Raw genomic sequence first — 19,115 nt, 5'->3', positions numbered from 1 at the left:
TGCACGCTGAAAGGACTTCCCGTGGCAGGGCACCACGGCATCCCCTGGAGCTGCCAAGCACTTGGAGCCTCCGAAGGCCACCAAGATCTGTGCTGTGATAGTTCCTCCCAGAGCCAGCTGATTTCACCTCCCTTACAGTATTTGTAGCTTAGATAAGGGTAATCAAAATCTCATCATTCAGGGTGGAAACTGATCGCCTGCAGGGGTTAGAAAGGAGTTTTACTTCGTGTGTAGCGTTGCACAACTGCCAGGATTCACTGTGGGTATTCTCCAGCCTCTGCTGAGCACCAGGCGGGACCACAGCAAAAAGCAAAGCACAGCACACCGGCTGAAAAGCCGGAGTCATCGTGCAAAACAACACAGCCCTATTGTTTGGGAACAAAGTAGAAATTTTTCTGACTCTGGATTCAACTCTCACATGGAAATGGAAGACAATGACTGTCACTAGGCTACTGAAACAGCTGAATTTCTACAGAGGAAGAAAAATCTGTCCTGAGATCATTTTCCTGTGGACAGCAAGGGGAGTGCCTGGAGAGCACTGAGGATTGCACTTGTGTAACTCTGCCCCATCCTGTGCAGCCACCAGACCCTCTAAGTGCTGCTCCAGTAAGTGGCACTAAAACCTGTCCCCCTCAATGAGGACTGAGCCCCCCTATGCCCCCCAACAACCCTCATGCCCCTCCACCCCCACCTGAACAGCAAGCCACAAGAACACAGTGTTTGTTCCCTCTGCAAAATTATTATTTATGTTTTATCGGCGGCAAAGGCTCCACAGTGCTGGAATTGGCCGAGGGGTGTGGTGGCCTAAGTGCCAGTACCCATGGCTGCAGTGACAGCAGGAGGCCAAAAACATGCCCCGTGTGGGTGGTGGTTGCTCTCAGATTGAAGTATCACCACGCCCCACTCTCCTGATTGCGCTTTGAAACCCTGGTCTCTGCCTGGTCCCACAGCCATGGGTGCCCTGAGCCACCCATGGGATCCCCCAAAGCTCCTGCTGCCCCTCCAGGAGAGCCCACAGCAAGAGGAGAGCCCAAATTTCCTTGCTCTGCAGAGGGTAACAGAGTAAGGCATTTCAGGACCTGTATGTGATAGAAAAGCACAGTGTCATTACTTAAGGCGTCTGCTGCCATGGATTGTGACTGGAACTGCCAGCCAAAAGGGAGAGTTTCCAAAGAAAAATATCAACTTTCCCCTCAGAAAAAAAATAAGCAGATGCAACTGAAAGTTGAGTGTGCTCGCATGAGAAGTATGGATTTTCCATACATTAGATTTTCCAGTACCTAAAGGGGGGTTCTAAGAAAGCTTGAGAGAGACTTTTTACAAGGACTTGCAGTGATAGGAAAAAGGAAAAATGGCTTTACATTGAAAGAGGGTAGGTTTGGGTTAGATATTAGGAAGAAATACTGATTACCCAGAGAAGCTGTGGCTGCCCTATCCCTGGAAGTGTCCAAGGCCAGGTTGGGAGGGGCTTGGGGCAACCTGGGATAGTGGAAGGCGTCCCTGCCATGGCAGGGGGTGGAACTGGATTATATTTAAGGTCCTTTCCAATCCAAACCATTCTATGATGATCTGTGTCCTTCCATGTCCCCCAAACTTAAGGAAGAGCATAAAACAAATATTTGCATTTGGTCCAAATACCCTATTTTTAATTTGAAAGCTGCAGAACCTATTAGAGGCACCCAAAATTATCATTTTTAAGTCACTGTACAACCTTTCTCCAGTTTGCTGGTAATGCAGCAGTACATGGGAAAGAGGACATTTGTTTCTTTACACAAGGTGCTAAAAGCTTTAAACATTTTTTTTTTTGTTGTGGATGGGAGGCATTTTGCCAAACAGCATCAGTACATTCAATAGCATCACTCTGGCTGCTGAAGGAACAGTTCAGCCTTATCAAAGATAATGGCACAGCCCTTGATGCTGCAGAGAGAGATCACCAGAAATGCATCAGTATTTTGGGGAGTCGCTTGAGGTCTAATGCACTTAAAGCATCTCCATTCAGTCCTCACTCACACACCAAAACCCAAGTTACATGCAAACATGAACCTGGAATCTGCTCCCCTGTGCTGCAGCCACCAAATCCCTGCAGGTTTGTGCTGATTTTCAGTGGTACACTCACTGCTGAACCAATAATCCCTGTGCTCCTGAGGGAGCCAGGCCCTTTCTGGCAGCAGCACAAGGACAGCATGACAGGTTCCAGCCAGGACAGCTTCCCCTGCACACAAACATGTGGCACAGAGCTCTTATACCTGCAGCAGGAATGTGCTCACCCTGGGAAATCCTGAGGTTTACCTTGGTGCATTTAACTACCTGGGGCTTTTTTGCTTGCATTTCAAAACGATTTCCCATAGCACAGTAGCCTGCATATCCAACCCAACAAACATCCCATTTCCCACTGCAGCTGAATCACCAGGATAGTGGTGGAGATCAGCTAACAAATGTCTGATGATCAGTGGGAATCAACACGTCCACCAGCACTGACTGATTTGGAAATTGGCAGCCAGGAGTGACACATGGCAGGCAACAGCATCCCAGATCTGAAACAAGGACAGAAAAGACCTGAATCAGTGTGATTTCAATGTTTTTAAGGAACACCTAGATCACGGTCCAGTCCTTTTCATCACCAGTTCGTGCCTGGCAGAAGGGTCAAACCAATAAAATTTCAAACAGGCAGCAGGGGTGCTCAGCTCCTTTTGCTGTTCACTTTGTCCCAAAACATCTAATGTTTTGGCTGAATATATTCCAGGTGTTTATCCATGATGCTACAAGAACCACAAAATAGTCTTTCCTGGTGGACCATTTCAATCTGCCAGTCTGTGGTCCCTTCCAGGGATGGGATTGCATTTACTCTTTGTTTCCCAACTGAATATAAAGCCATAATTCAATATTTCAGCTGCAGGATCAGATCCTTCTGAATAGGACTGAGGAAATTTGCATAAAGCTTGCATTTGTAGCTTTTTAGGGAGCTGAGGATGCCACACACCAGCTGTTGCACATGAGAACATCTGTACAAATGGGAGCACATTCCACATAGAGCATGAACAAAAAAAAACCCCAAGAGACCTCCCCTTTGCAGCACTGAGCTAGTGACAGACAGCCCTGGGGCTGGGGAGCAGACACCAAGCTGCTGCCTCAACAATTCCCCCTTCATTTCCTTCAGTCCTTGCTTGTAGCAAGGTAGGTCTCCTGTATTTGCAGAGCCCTTTTCTGTCCTAAATCTGTTGCATGTTCACTTAATCCCTGCTGCTCCCTGTCCTACCATCCAGCTGCCTTCACTGCAGAGGTTCATCCTTGCCTGAGTTACTGCCTGGCCAGGTCTGGCTCAGGATTAGACACAGCAAACAACACTCGGGGCCCAAATGCCATTTTTGTCCTGTATCCATTGTGTGCATGTTTGGTCCATGTGCTGGAGTGCTGACTTTAGGGGACACACTCTGCTTTGCCAAGCAGAGCTGGAGCCTGGCTCCAAAGGTGTAGGACAGAAACACTGGTGATCGCTGTGGCACCAGCACTGCGCTGCCTCCACGGAGCACACAGGTGGAAAGGACTTCCTGGGTCATCAAGTTCATCTGCTTGTCATCACCAGTAACCACATCACTAGATCAATTAGGAGCTGTTTGATTGGCCTATCACAGCTAATGGGCTCCCCTGCCTGGCAGAGGAATAACAGGATCCAAAGGTGATGCCAGGCTGGAAACAAGGGGTGACCATTTAACAGTGCCCCATGTCACCCACAAATCTTCCGTCTATCTTCAGTCTAGCCTGAATGTTGTGCCAAGACCCCTTTATCCAGTGGCTTTCTGCTCCAAAACTGAGTCTGGGAAGCTCTGGACAGCAGTCCCATGGTTTGTGAGCAGCAACAAAGAAAAGCAGTTTCCATCAGCTGTGGAGTAATACAGTTACTGAAGTTTGGCTGGGTTTTGGTTTGGTTATCTTTTAAGGGATTTCTCCTTCCCTGGGCAGCACCAAAGAAATCAACAAGCTGAAAGAGGAGGTTCAAAAAGAAAAAGAAAACAACAAAAAAACACCAATCTGAGCATGACAAGAACTAATTCTAAAGAGCCCTCTGGCTGCAGCTTTAAAACCCACCCCAAGTGCTGTGCCCATCACCAGGTTTACAAAAGCAAGGAGTTAAATGGAATTTATTATTTGTTTTCAAGGTATGGCATCAAATAATGAATCAAAAACCCCCACATTCATGTGCCCTTTTCCCACATGCTTTTGAAGATGCCCTTTGCAGATTAGACTGACATCTAAGATAATTAGCATATCTTCAGGCTGGAGATTTAATGAATAACAAACAAATAATAAGTCTCTCATACTTACTAAAAAGCCTGGGCAACCTCTGTTTTAATATTTTCTCCTAAGTAAACATGTATACACTGCACCATGGTTATAGTGGGGCTAAGATTCACCTTCTGATCATTATCAGCTCCAGAAAAAAAAAATACCAGAAAAACTCAAAGACTTGAGGGAGTTAATTTTTTTTTTCAGGCAAAATAAGATGTTTTGCTTCATTCTTGAGCTTTTCTATATTCCACAATTCACATAAACCCAAAATACCTCACTTAAATGATGCAAATCACTGCAACAGCAACTGCAAATCACTGCAACATCCCAGACACACACAAAAATAAACACTTTCATTCCATGGGGCTATGTTTCAGCCTTGTGTGGGATGCTTAGACTATGTGATTTAGTGGAATTACCCAGAACTGACAGCACATTCTACACAAGGGATCATGAATTTGTGTCAAGAATGTAATGGAGAGGATTTTGAAACCCTAAGTAACAGGACATGAATTCACCTTGCACTGAGCAATAGGACAAACAGTTAAATCCTGCTCAGGGATGGAAAACAACCCTGCAGCTTCTCATTGGAGATTTGTGGGACCCCTCAAAATGCAGCATCCTTGAAAAGGTGCAAAAATTGTATGAAAAGAAACAAGCCTAAGTATTTACACATGATTATGGCACTGTCCATTTACTCAGTCTTTCCCCATTTATTTGGCATCCAAAGGGGTTTCCAAACATCCTGCTCAGTGCAATGGGAGCACACAGCTGGGACCAGAACATCAGCTGTGTGCTGAATGCTGATGGGGTGATCTCTCACTCCTCTGAGCTGGGGAACAGCTCCTGGTGAGGTCTGAAGGGTCACCACCAATGCAGGACGGAGAGAGCAATCTTGAAGGCAAGATTCAGCTTAAGGCCAGGACCAACTCAATAAAATGCTCAGAAATGCTTCCCCAAGTGCCCTGTAATGGAATCCAGGGTCAGCCCAAGGTGCAGAGTGTATACCCTGAGGACAGGCTTGAGTAGGTAGGACCTTTACAGAAAAGATACAAATATTAAATCCAAATGAAAACAGACCAAGGCTACTGGCACATAAAGGATGTCTTTAAATATTGTGGGAAAGCCAATTTGACAAGACATGTGGCTTGGGAAAATGCAGTCTCCAGTGGAGAAGTCATGAAGATTTAGTATCCTTGAAGAAAAGGATAGGAGAGAAGCCAAAAACAGGGGAGAGCCAGCAGGCCCAGCTGGCAGCCCTGCCAGGGCTGCAGAGAGGGAACAGGACAGGACACCAGGTGTGCATTCCTATGCAGGCAAGTGTAAAAGGCCAGGTGAATGAACAGCAGTGCCCTGGTTTCAGGTGGGGCCATTAACATAACCAGCACCTTGGAAACCTGGTGGGGGGAAGATAAGCAGCAGAACATGGTAATGAGAGGGTACAAATCACACAGGAATGAGAGTAGGCTGTGCGGGTGCGGGGGGTGAGCATCAAAGGAGCTGGGCACTGAGAGCTTATCAAAGAGCTTAACCAAGATAACTGTATCAACAAATAGTTGATACTGTTAGGATTGCAGTCCCATGCCCAGACATTGTAGTGTTAGAGTTATTCCATCCTCCACCCACCCAGAACAGGCCAACAACAGCAAACCCTTAAGGGGGACGAGTGAGGCTGTGATGGACGTAAGCAGAGACAAACACGAGCACGAGATGTCCCTCTCCCTGTACAGATGGGATCACTGGCAGGAAGGGAACATGTTTACATTTAAAATGGAAAGTTACTGCTCCCTCCAGCAGTAATTTATGACCTCTGACACAAGAGCCTCTTCAGCACATCCTGAGCAGCGCCCAGGAACCAGCGGATTTGATTTCAAGCACATGGCCAAGGGCTCTTTGCACTTTAAACCTGACAAATCTTGAGGGCAGCCTTGAAAACCTGCGACAGTAAGTTTAGCTTGAAGAGGATACTGCCTGAACACACAGGCACTTGTTCAAAGAAAATTAAAAAGGAAAAGCCCTTAAGGAAAAACACACCCAGGAGGTGGGAAGACCATTTGAAGAAGTCATTAGAGTAAACACGTATTGCTTAAGGGAAAAAAGAAAAATCAGAATAAAAGCTAGTGTGCTTAAAGTGAGACAATTAACAGTAAAATGAGACTAAGGAGAAGCACTGCCCGAATAGCAAAAATGTAAAAACCAAGAGTAAAATCTAAAGTCTGCAACTGTGCCAAAATACTCCAAAGACTGAGAAGAATTTTCCAAGCCACAGCACTAATAACAAAACACATTGAGGAGTCCTTGATCACAGGGCTAAGGGAGCCTCCAAGGAAGATAACAGCAGAGTAGAAAAGCTAAATTAACTTATTCACAATAAGCTGATAAATCCTGATAACACAGAGCCACTGTCAGGGATTAAATCCCCCCTCAGCAGCACTGAAGATGCTGAAATGTGCTCTGCTTTGGGGGAAAGGCAGGAAAGCTCATCCCAAGAGAGTAACAAAGCACACAGAGAGAAGTGACAGACTGGGGACGACTCATCACAGGTTTCTGGGGACAAGTTCTGCCTCATCATTCCATCTGAGTCCCCTGAAGTGTGGGTAAGCCATGGCACTGCTCGACACCACGAACTTCTCCTTCTAATGAACCAGTTACAAGAATACAAGGTGCCATCAAGTAAAGGAAGAGTTTCTTTGAGTTAAAAATGGTTAAAAATGGAAGCAGTAATAAGAGGTCAGCTCTCCCAGTGGAGGTGAGACTCAACAGGCATCTCTGCAGCTCAGCTTTTTGTAAATGACTATGAAAAGGCAATTAGCAAAGGGACAAATTGAATGATTCGACAGAGTTCAAAGCTTGGAGTCAACTGAGAGAAAACCACAAGTCACTCAGGACACAGTGGCTGGACAAGAAAGCGGCAGACACATTTGAGTGTTGAAAAATGGGGAGAGAGGATAAAAGCTTGCTGTGCTTTACCTGCACATTACAACTCCACAGTAACCATCTCTGTCAGGGGTGTATTAAGGAGTTCTGTGGCTAAGGTCACAAATAAATGTCACATCATTACCAAGGAGCAATCAGGAAGGTTTAGCACCTGATAGGAATTGTTAGGAAACATGGAGAGGATAAAACAAACTATTTCTGTCATGCTGCCTTTATGATTGCTGGGTCTGGCCAGCTGCAGAGTTGTGGCACTGTGGCCTTCATCATCATCATAACAAGGATTTAGAGAGGTGCACATCTCTCCTGGCCACAGAGAGGAGCAGAAATGGGAAGGGCTTTTCTCTAAACTCACAGCAACTCCCCCAGTGGAAAACAGGCTTTAGAGAGAATATGCTTATGACAGTCCACAAATTCAGGGGGAACTCACAGAAAATAAAGAGTAGCTGCTGTTCAGGATTAATCACAGTGCTAGAATTAATGGATACTAAATAAATTACCATATAGGAGGTTTAAACAAACAAAGGGAAGGGTTTTTTCCCCTCCCCATAAGATGTAATTGCACTGTGGAACTCATCGCCCCAGGATGTTGTGGATGCCAAACACATCAAGAGAGTCAAAAGTCAATTAAACAAGTTCATGGACAGGTCCATCAGTGGCTATTAAACTTGATGATGGAGGTGCAGCCTCTGGCTGACAAGTGTCTGAACCACATGAAACTTTATCACAGGAAGATTTACTTTGTGCTTGGCCTGTTTGTTCCCCTCAACATCCACAGCCAACCATGGACCCAGGTGCTGGGTTATTCCAAGTTATTCCAAGCTGGGGTCAGCTCTCAGAGTTGAAGTGAGCATTTTCAGGTCTCAGCACATGCCAGCTGTGGTCTAGAGTTCTAGACTTCCTCTTTGTCCCTGTCCTGAAGTGACATTAATCTTTTGAACACAGGGTGGATTGCCAGCATCTTAGGCTAAAATTTTGGGCTTTAAACCTCAGGAGATTGCAAGGACATTAAATCCAAAATCACACCCAGATGTCATCCCTTTGTTTGGATGTCATGATTTATACTATGAGTGTCACTTCCTCTTCTGTCTCCCTAACAATGACAAAACAAAGAGCTATAAACAAAACCTGACTCCAGATGTTCTTTTGCCCTCATTAGGACCAGCTTGGCTAATACTATTTCATCAGCCCTTTGTTTCAGGGTGGCAAGCCAACATCAGCAGCTCGAGGACACTTTGATGGGCTCCCCCCACTCGGGATGCGACAAATTCCCAGGACACTCCTGCCCAACACTCACTGCAATAACAAGCACAGGGCTGAATTACTGCCCTCGACAATGTTTGGTACGTGGAAAAACTTGTGCTTGCTAATTACCACGATTGCTCCATAAAAATCCCCCTGGGGCAGCCGCGTGCAATGCTGGTGAGCCGCAGCCCTGCCCCTCGGCAGCAGCCCAGGTGGAGACAGCCTTTGCTCTTTGAAGAGCCTCCCCAGCACCCAAGGTGTCCCACCCACTCACCAGATCTATTCCTAGACATATCAGCTCTATTTATTTTCCGCACTGGCTCTTACACCGGTGCAAAGGGTGAGAATCAGCCGGGCCAGACACATAAGTAGGCTACAAAACAAAGACTCTTCCTCTTCCTTTGAAGCCTACTATCCATTATTTTTTTGATAAGAGGTGCAGCAGATTTATTTCTCTGGTTTGAGAGCTCCTAAGCCTCTTTACTAAGCCTGGCAGCAAAAACCTCAAAGCAGATGCCAAACTCTGCAATCTTTTTATGTGTGGTAGAAATAATCCCTGTGCCTGGGAGAGCTGAACCCTGACATCCACAGGAGCTGCTGATGGACCAGCACTTGGGAGCCAAAGAAGAGCCAGCAATGATTTCTTCTCCCTAGCCAACCAACAACCACACACTTTGCTTTTTTTCTGAGCTCCAGCCTCACCCTTGCACCAAGGTTGGGAAGAAATACTCAGATCTGACCCCAAAGCCCATCACATCCCCCTGTGCCAGTTCTTCTAACAAAGGATCCCTCACTACTCCTGCCCCTGCAGTTTCACATCTACCTTTAGATGCTTTGTGAGTTGAAGCTCAAAGAAGCTCCCAAAGCCACCCCTGCTCCCAGATTAACACAGGCCAAGCTAACAAGGTCTTTTTGGCTGGCTGGCTGCCTTGGGCTGAGGAACTACATGAGTCACCAAATCCCAATGCCAAATCCCCAGTACCAAGGTAATTGCAGACATTTTGAACCAGATTAAGCTGCAAGGGCAGAGGGAAGCTAATCATAAAAGGAATAAATCAAGGGGAAACACTTGGCACTTCACTTTTGGCAGGGAGGGGCTGATCAACTTTTACTCTGGAGGGATAGGGAGTGAGAGAGGGAAGCTTCACTTTCACTTGGCTCCCAGGATGTCCAAGACTTTCACATCCCTGCACAGAGAACAGCTGCTGTATGTCTTTACATCTCACAATGATAGATTCCTCATTTAAAAATAAATCAGAGCAGCCTGGGATAGATGCCAGCACATTTCCCCCAGTTTTCCCACATCCTACATTTTAAAGGCAGCTGATGAGCTCCATCCTTGCTGATCCCTCATCCTTCCTTTAATAACTCCCCACATTCCCATTAAAACCAGTGCATTGCCCTCTGCACCTTTAAATTTCCCCAGAGCTGTAGTTCCCTGCTTTGGCTGCTCTTGCTCAGTTTTGTATCATGTGGTGTTACTGCTACAACAGCACCAGCGCTCTCTGAAGTTCTTTTTGTAACTTTTCTCCACAGGCATCACCACTAAACCCTTTGTGTAAAAAAACAACAAAAAACCCCAACAAAACAAAACCAAAAAAGCACCTCTACTGGGCTAATCCACCTCATCAACCATTTGTGAGAATGTTTTAGAAGTTTAAGTCAATAGCTAGGCACAGCTGGAACCATCTCCACATATAGATCTTGACATTCGGGTTGATATTTTCCCCCAAAACTTATAAAATGGACCCAAATTTGCAAACAAGGTGCCCAAGCACATCATGTTGAGCAACAGAGGCTATCAAATCTGAGATCTCATTACACCCTCTGCCTCCCACTCCGGGCTGTGTTCCCTTGTTACATCTTGTTTCAAATTAGACTGAGAGCTCCTCACGCCAGCGGCAGTGGCTCCCGGTGGCACCACTGCACCAAACAGGATTAATAAGCTAAGACTAACGACAGCTCTCAAAAGTACAAAAAACTTACAAGAAACAAAGGAATGAGGGAAAGTCTTGCCCCTGCCCTGGATAAAGAACTCTCAAGATGCTTGAATAACTTCAGGACATCTGTGAACTTGGCTTCTCTATCCTGAGTTTCATTTTTCACTTTTAACCTCTGCACTCCACAAATTAAGCGAACCTAAATTAAAAGATGCTATGGATGGTCTAAGATTATTTTTTTTAATGTTTTAATCAGCATAGCTCAAAGATTTAAGTAGTCCATTCAAACTGGGTCATTTGTGTTATAGACAAGGCACACTCAGCAAGCAGGGAATAAGGATTTTAGTAGCAAGAAAACAGGCAGCTTCTCCTTTGTCAGCAGGCTGCTCTGTCCTAGCCCAGGACTTCACACCCCCCAAGGCATGGTTTTATCACTGTCTTCCTTCTGGTTTAGGACTTACCTTGAGAATTAAGCCACCCCTGCCACAATAACATCTGGCTGGGGAAGTGCTGCCTGCTCAGCCTCCCACCAAACTGCACCCAGAGCCCCTGGTGCTGCCCTTCCATCAGGGCACACAAAGATGTGGCATTTGGGTATCTGGCCATCAATTCCCAGGGGTTTTACACCAACTGAACCACTTTTCCCATAGCCTGAAGGGACTGACCTCGAGCAGTGTCTGCTTTTTATCAGCTGGGATACAGAAAACAGAGATTTGCCAGTGGCCACCAAACAAGTCAGTGGTTAAGGTAATGTGCTCTTTTCTCTGCCTGGACCTGGGATTCAGTTCACTGTCCCCATCATCTTTTCACACTCATCTGCTGAGCTCCACGATGACAGCTCAAGGTTTGGGAGAGCTCACAATGCCCTGCCATTTCACCCAGCTGCAGCTGAGAGTTTTATCCCTCCTCATTCATCATGGTTTCATTAACAGGAAGCTTTCAGTATGATAAGAATTCCCAGACCAAAAAGTATAATTCTGTTAGTTCAGCTTCACAAGAGCAGATCAGGTGTCACTGCTTCCCTGGAGGCCTTAAATCCTTTCTCTCCCTGCCCACCCTCCCTAAGGGCATCATCTCTGAGGGTTCACTTCTTCCCAGGGCTAGCAGACAGCAACTTCCAACACCAAAAATAATGCCCAAGTGGTGGTTCTGGTGATTTTCTCTAAGCAGGCATAGCAGGCCTGCCTTAGTGGCAGCATCTCCTCAGACAGCGCTGCAGTCCCTGGCACCATGGACCTCCAGGGAAGGTGGGGCTGGGGGCTCACCTCAACTCAGTGCCCACACAAATGAGAAGGGAGCAACACTAGAAAGCAGAGCTGTCATTCCATGGGAAATCCTCATTTTCAAACAAGATTAGTTCTGCCTTTCATCATCCTTCATCCAACCAACGCTTAGGACAAGAGGACTTGCAGGCAAAATTCAACCTCCCTGTCTTACCCTTTGCTTGCAGCTGTTGTTGCAAAAACACACAAATGAGACCATATTTGCATGCCATTTAAGTTGGCATGACAGTTTTCCTGCTGGAAGGAAGGCTTCCTCAGGCTGGGTGGTGTAAGGCAGTCCAGGAACAAAACCCTTTTCTACAGAAAAGGAGGAAGAAGTTAGTGATCTCCTGCCTTGTCCCAGAGCTTTGGAGTGAAGGCATTTATGGCAACAGCAAACAAGTGCTCAGCAGCACTTCAGTGATGTGGTTTAAGCAGAAAAAAAATCCCTTTCTTGAGCATGGAGCTAAGCAAGCCCCAAGCAGTAATGGGTACATGATGAATAATAAACCCAGCTGAAGCAAGATGCATGAGTCAAGCCAGATGAAGAGTTCCTCTTGGTTCCTCCCTCCCCCCTGCCTTTGGCTGCTCCTTGGAAAACCCATATGCGTTACAAGGGTGTCCACAAAACAAACATTTGGCTGCTTTCTTCAAGAAAGCTTGGAGAGCCCAAAACTGGCTGTGTGGGCTGAGTGCTCAGTGGGGTACAGTAACCAAAGCAAAGAGAAACCTCCTCAGGGGCTGTTTGAGCATTAGGGATGGGGGAAATGGAGCAGAAACCTTTGTAGAAAAGCTATTTACATCTGTTTGACCCTCGTAAAACAGGTCCCCAGGTTCTTCCCCACTCGAAGGCATTTGGATGACAAGGCTGCAGCAGCAGTTTGATCCTTCCCAGGGGAAAGGAATGGGGCAGAGCCAGCACGGGTAACCACCGAGCACACACATGCCACAGGCAGAGCGGTCCCACCTGCTCTGCCAGGCAGGAAGGGACAACAGGAGGCTCCCTGGAATGACCCGGTGCTCTCTTGGCTCACAGTCCCAGGAGGAGCCAATGAAAGTGAAAAATACCTGCACCCTCCTCCAGGCTCCACCTTGCCCCCCCAGCCTTCCCCAACAGGCAGCTCTCCTCCCTGGGAGGTTGTTCATCCCCTCCCACTCAAATCCCTTGATCTGCTTGCCAAAGCCCAGCTGCTCCAGGAGGGTCTGGCTGCCCACAGCTTGTGCAGGGCTGCAGCTCAGCTGTGGGTGCCACAGGGCCAGGTGGCTCTGGGTCTGCTCTTCCCTTGCTTTATTTCAAATGCCCACTGGAGATGTACGTGTTCACCCATCCCAGCAGCTTGTGCTGGCCCCAAACCTTGGGAAAGCCAATCCCATGAGGTACAGAGAAGGGGGATCCCTCGTACTGAGAGTCTTTGCTGAAACTAATGTGGAGGCACACAAGTGACCGACCCATGCCAGGCACAGCTCCTGCTGGTGTGGAGCCAGGCTCACCCACAGCTCACTGCTCACTCTGCCTCCACATCTGCTACCACCACAACCTTCCTCACCCCAAGGCCAGCGCCACCTCCACTTCTCCCTGAATCATCAGTGGCACCAAGCCAGGAGGAGTGTGGAGGTGGTCTGCTTGCTATGGACCATGAACAGCAGAGAAATGGGTTGACAGAGGCTGGATTTGCACAGTTCCACACCCAGCAGCCTCCCAGCAACTTTGTACCATGGGAGGTAGACCACAGGGTCCGTAAGGGGTGGCAGGTGAATGCTGACCCACCTGCACAATAAGCATCCTTCCAGAAAGAAAGTTTCAGGTCTGTTCTCATCCAGGACAGCACCAGGTGTGACAGCCAGCTTTGCTGCTGGGTTCTGGCGCTGCTTATACCGCAAGACAAAGCTTTGCTCTGTCCACTACTCCAGGAAAAGAGAAAGTGGGTTTTGACTCCTTCTTCCACTGTGGATGCCGTGCAGTACGCAGACAATGCAGGGGGCTTGTCTTGAGGGCTGATACACAAACCCCAGGAGTGCTCTGCCTCAAACCCAAGGTGTTAGCCACCTCATGGAAGCTCCCTCTTCCCTGGGCCATCCCATCACACCTGGGAATCCTCACCAGGCTCGTCAGCCACCAGCCACCACGAGCAGCCAAGTGAGCATGGCCTCTTCCAGCCTGTTGAGCAACCCCCAGTGGGTGGACACACACCCAGGCTAAACACAGCTCCAGCACGGCCGCCCCCACCCGCCGTGGCTTAGACCCAGGTCACCAAACACATTCTTGCTTTGGGTGCGCTGGTTCCCATGCTCCTCCCCGGGAGAATCCCGTCTTGCTCAACCCCACTCAACTCTGGTTTCCCCAGCGCTGAACCCGGAACCAGATTTCACTCATCACAAAACGTGCCAGCCCTTCTTGCCACACAGCTTTGTCCCAGGGCCTGGCTGCCAGCGAGAGCTGGTCCATAGCCCCATGGCCCTGTGAGCAGGGCTGCAGGCTGGCCCAGCACCACTGGGGAGGGAAAGGCCTCTGTCACAACTGCCCTTGTCCCTAATCCCTGTTTTTGACCAGATCAGCCTGTGAGATGCTCGAGACCTGAAGGACAGGGATTTTACGGTTCCCGGTGCCTCCTCAGCACAACCTTTACCTCCTTATGACACATCAGAGCTTTTGCAACCTAGGTTAGCACCAATCTGCCCTATTTCAACTTCAAAGCACTTCACAAACATTAACCAATTAATCCTCTCGCTGCCCTCTGAAGGAGGTGAGCATCTTTACTTTTATCTGTTTCCCTATCAATGAGAAGGAGAGAGTTAAGTGCCTTTCCCAAGGCTGTCTGCACTTGACTCCCAGCCCCAGGCTGGGGCCATCAGAGAATGGACAGGTGCACCTCAGACACAGGAAATGCTGCAGGAATCACAGCAGCTAAAGCAAGCAACTTGGGTTTTCTCCATGCCCCAGATGATTCAGCTTTTGGAGCATTTTCTGTTCATCGTGAGTCAATGACCTGGAAGAAAAATTATCTGAGACAAGCCAGACAGAGGAGACCACTGACACAGCAACCAGGACCAGCTGGAGAGCCAGGGGCACACAAAAAGTGTTTTTAATAAGCCAGGAAAAGTCCTACATCTTTCAATAAAAAACAGAGCGCAGCATGGACAGTTCCAGAGTAAGGGGACAAACTTTGATGTGAACACAGGTAGACAGACAGCCAAAACATGGCATGAGCTTCTGGCAGTGCTTACCTTCTGCTAAAAACTGGGGCAGAACATCCCAGCTCATTCTGCAATTAAATTGAACTTATTTCCTCCAGCTCAGGTAAAGCTTGGTTTAGGGAACCCTAGGAACCTCTGAGGCATTGGCACAGACAGGGAGCTGGAAAGGGAGCTGGCCTTCAACTGGGAAGCTGCAGGAAGTCAGCAGGCATCACAGCAGCGTGGTGGCAGCCCCCTCAGGATGGGACACGTGTCACTGGGAGCTGTCCTTCCCCTCAGCCATCCTCTACATCAGTCAGGATTCACTCAAACACTGCCAACAAAGAGCACAGCACCCACATTCACCAGGTCCATCATGCACCTCTGAGGTGCAACCAGCCAAAAAAAAAAAAAAAGCGTTTTATCATCTGAAATTACTATTTATCTGTTGAAGACATGAGCCCATGAGCACTCCTCCCTCCCCCAGCATCCAGGAGTGCTGAGGAGAGGGGAAGGAAACACCCTGATCCCAACAGCCCTGGGACAGGAGGCTGTGCAGAGCCCACCATCAGTGATGGCTGCATTTACTACAACCTTCTCAGGACTGTTTCTGCTGGCTGGAGAGAAGGAGTGCTCCTGCTCTTCCCGTGACGCCGTGGGACGGGCCAGGCAGGGCTGGGATGCTGCTTCCAGCTCCCTTTCACTTCTGCAGCAATTTCTGTCCCCAGGGTTCCTCAGAGCATGCGAGTGAAAGTCTCTCTGCTTTTGCAACACCACTGACCCAGGGTGGGACTCCTGCTCCTCCGCTGCCCCGGTGGCAGGGAAAACTCACAATTGCAGGGCTTACAGGGAAGCACAGGTTCATTTTTCTCATCATTTCCGATGGCTGTGGCTCAGCACTGACTGCTGACAATTACTCATTACCACTCACCCCGAGGTTCCAAATTGCTCGCTAAACCCTGTGAAGATGCAGGAATCCCAAAGCCTTTTGGATGGAGAGGGGCAACCTTTAAACAAAGCTCTGCCATGCCAGATCAATACTGGCAAGAGCTGAAATCAGTCCAGCGACTCACTTAAGTGGCTGGAGAATTTCAGGCAGATGAAATGCAATTCTCTAACTGCAGTTATTAGAGGCAGCGGGGGTAGAAGCCTTGCTGGATCTGGAACAGAAGTGCCATCCCGAGGGAAGGCTTTTCTTAGCATCAAGAATCACTGTATGTACTGTTTTAAACAGGTATTCAGAACATGCCTTGAATTTATTGCTAAGCACAGGCCTCAAGTCACAGCAGCACCGTAAAAAGGGAGATTTGCCCACCTCCGCAGAGGGTGTCACATCTGCGCCTCCAACACGGGCTGCAAACCACCCCAGGGAGTGAAGCAGAGCTGGGGCTGCCCCAGGTGCTGCTCCCACAGGAGAGCCCCAAGGAGCAGGGACAGCGTGGGGCTGGCTCACAGCAGACAGTGCCACCTGCTGTCACCTGGTCCCTGTCCCCTCCCTCCCACCGGGGTCCCCAGGCAACCTCCCGGCTCGTCAGTGACAGCCCCCACACCAGCCAGACCCCAAAACACAGCTGCTTTTCTACATAATATTCTTGTCTGCTCGTCAGGGCCTTCCCCTTCTCCCTGTGGTTGTGTGGGGCAGACACTGAGCTGCTGGATGAGCCACTCTTTGTCCATGACCTTCAAGGGGTTTGACACCACACGCTGATACTGTTCACCAAGGAGAGGAGGAAAAGGCAGGCAGCAGCTCTGGGATTCAGATTCTGGATTCACAATTCTGGAGAGTGCTTTGTCATCCCCCTCAACTGAAAACCCTGGTTTTGTGTATCTTTCTTGAGTATTGACATCATCTCTTCCACTCCTGAACCTCTCACCATCTTTTGGGGGCATGAAGAGGAGCCCAAGCTGCTTAGAAACACCCTGGAACTGAGCAGGGAGATCATCCTGCCCTATTCAAACACCACAATTAGGCATGCATTTGGATACTGCAATTGCATGACGTGCCCACAAACCCAAAATGCCTTAAATAACAGTTATGGGGTTTACCTTAACCCCACAAGGATACAACACCCTCACAAAACTCCTGTGAACTCCTCCAGGCAACCTTTGCAGCTTGGCTCAGGCCAGAATCAAAATATGAAGCAAAGCCACCAAGCTCAGCAGGACTTTGGGCCCTCAGGGACTCAGCAGACCCTTGACATTGACCACAAGAAGCTTCTTAACAGATGAGTGGATTCTCTAGCATGTTCTCGAACTTATAAGCATTTACCTTGCCCTTCTTTTTGACAGAAGTCACTGGAAGGTGGAATCCCCCTCCCCAAGAAATCTACTTGCCCTTGAAAATCTTGCACTTGAAAATCCCCCTTTGCAAGCCCAAATTTGCTTCTCCATTAACTGGCCACCAAGATCTTGACCAACAATATGTAAACCTTTGTCACATTAGAGAAGTGAAAGACCCAAGGATTCACTAGGACAGATACTTAAACCAGTTTACAAAGCAAAGTTCAAGTTAGAGAGAAAATCCACACAAATAAGAGGGAATGGACATCTAAAACATCCTAAAACATCCCTTCCCCAAAGGGATTCTTTCCTTAACCAGAATACAACAAATCCAAATAAGAATGAAGTGTTTCTCAAGAGCCCACTCTGGCTCTCCTGCTGGGGGAGTTGTTGGTGAGCACAGAAACCCTGGCAAGAGCTGGCACAGCAGGGCTGCCCAAAAACCTGGCACACAACAAACTCCTCTCTGCCCAGGAGGAGATGCAGAGGCAGCTCTGACATGAAAGCCTGTGCTTCTGAGCTGTCTGAGAAAGGTCCACCCTGGGCAGGAACCATTTAGAAAAAAAATCAACTTTGTTGACATCCCCCCTCCCACAGACACTTGGCTTTGAAACCAAATAAACTATCATAAATCACACACCGGGTTTCAAATAAAGCCCTACAAAAGCAGGGCAATCCCTGAGAGTATGCTTAGTCCCCTATCAACCCCAAGCCTCATTATTACCTGAAAATCAACTTAATTTGAGAGCTCACATTCAGCCTGCATATTCCTCACAACCAATTATGCCAGGATCCATTTCTGCCTGGTGCAGCACCCAGGGCACTTCCCAAAGCAATCCCACTGCTGGCTCTCCCAAGCATACAGCCTCCCCCTAAATGTGGGGGGGCACAAATTTATGATATCAGGAGGAGTCACACGCCTTAGGTCAGCTGAGCTTGTTTCCCAGTCTCCTTGCTTTCAATTTCCCTCCTTCAGTCAGAGTGCTAAAGTGGCACAGGAGAACCAAATTCAATTAACAGGATTAATAGCAATTAAGCTCCTATTGGAGTTAGGGTTGTGCTCTTTAGTCCTGGAAAGAAGCTAGATGTCACTGCAACAAGATAAGCAGCAGGTGATGCCAGAAGCTTTTTATTTCTGAGGAGAAAAATTGGTTGTCTTCCTGAAAGTCCTCTCCTCCTCCTCCCCACCTCCTCTGATCAGAATTTGGCCCACATGGAGCCACTTCCCTTCCAGCCTGCTCCTACTCAGCTCCACTTTTTGCACCTGGAAGAGCTCAGCTTCCCCTGAACATCAGTTGTAGGGTCTGAATGAACCACCCCAAAGTCACTCTCTTTTTCCGTGCCTGTATAAAAAAAAAAAAAAGAAAATAAAAAACCAGCTTCACAAGATGTGTGGGAAAGAGTAGAGCACTTGGATGTGATGCTGAAGTTCCCTTTAGTTTGCTTTCTCTGTAGGATTTGCTCCTGACCCTGCTGCGCGAGGAGGTTCTGCCGAGAGGATCAGTCCCAGTTCCCGGCGCACTGGGATATTCCCGCTCCCTGGCAGAGTCCTGACCCTTCCTTCCCACAGCAGGGACCATCCTGGAAGGCAGGAAGGCACTGTCACACTGGCAATTTATCCTCCGGTCTCACTCTGTTATCACAGCACCTCACAGAAGTTATTTTAGCTACAGAGCTGCTTTCTGGCTTCCTGTGTAGTTCCTTAGTGTTCTTCCTAATTGAGGGCTTTTAACATTAACAGCCTTTAGCAGCTGTTCTTCTTCCGGAGGTGGAGGGGGAACCAAATCTTTTATTCAAATTTCTTCTCTAAAAAGTGGAAACATGACCCACATCCTAAGATGTCCCTCAAGTGACAAGCCTTCCCCACTCTGTCACAGGCTCCTTTCAGCCACTGCTCCCCCCATTTGCTGAATCCACCAATCCATACATAATCCCCAAGCAGGAACCAGAATGATATTCTGGCTGAATATTTCCTACAGAACCAGGAAAGGGG

General features: G+C 48.1%; 1 protein-coding gene across 1 annotated transcript in view; it reads right to left on the bottom strand.

The window, feature by feature from the left end:
- The window catches only part of LOC106628213 (serine protease inhibitor Kazal-type 5-like), a 40,220-nt gene extending 22,218 nt beyond the window's left edge, over positions 1-18,002 (bottom strand). Inside the window, exon 1 of the transcript XR_015774049.1 lies at positions 17,847-18,002. The gene's annotated coding sequence lies outside the window, so the exon portion shown is untranslated. The remainder of the gene's footprint in view (positions 1-17,846) is intronic.
- Between the last annotated feature and the right edge of the window lie 1,113 nt (positions 18,003-19,115).

This window comes from Pseudopodoces humilis, chromosome 17 (genome assembly GCF_049639895.1).
Source record: "Pseudopodoces humilis isolate 2021_Gansu_Grassland_sample_001 chromosome 17, ASM4963989v1, whole genome shotgun sequence".
NCBI lineage: Eukaryota > Metazoa > Chordata > Aves > Passeriformes > Paridae > Pseudopodoces > Pseudopodoces humilis.
This window is presented reverse-complemented; position numbering and strand designations above follow the sequence as displayed.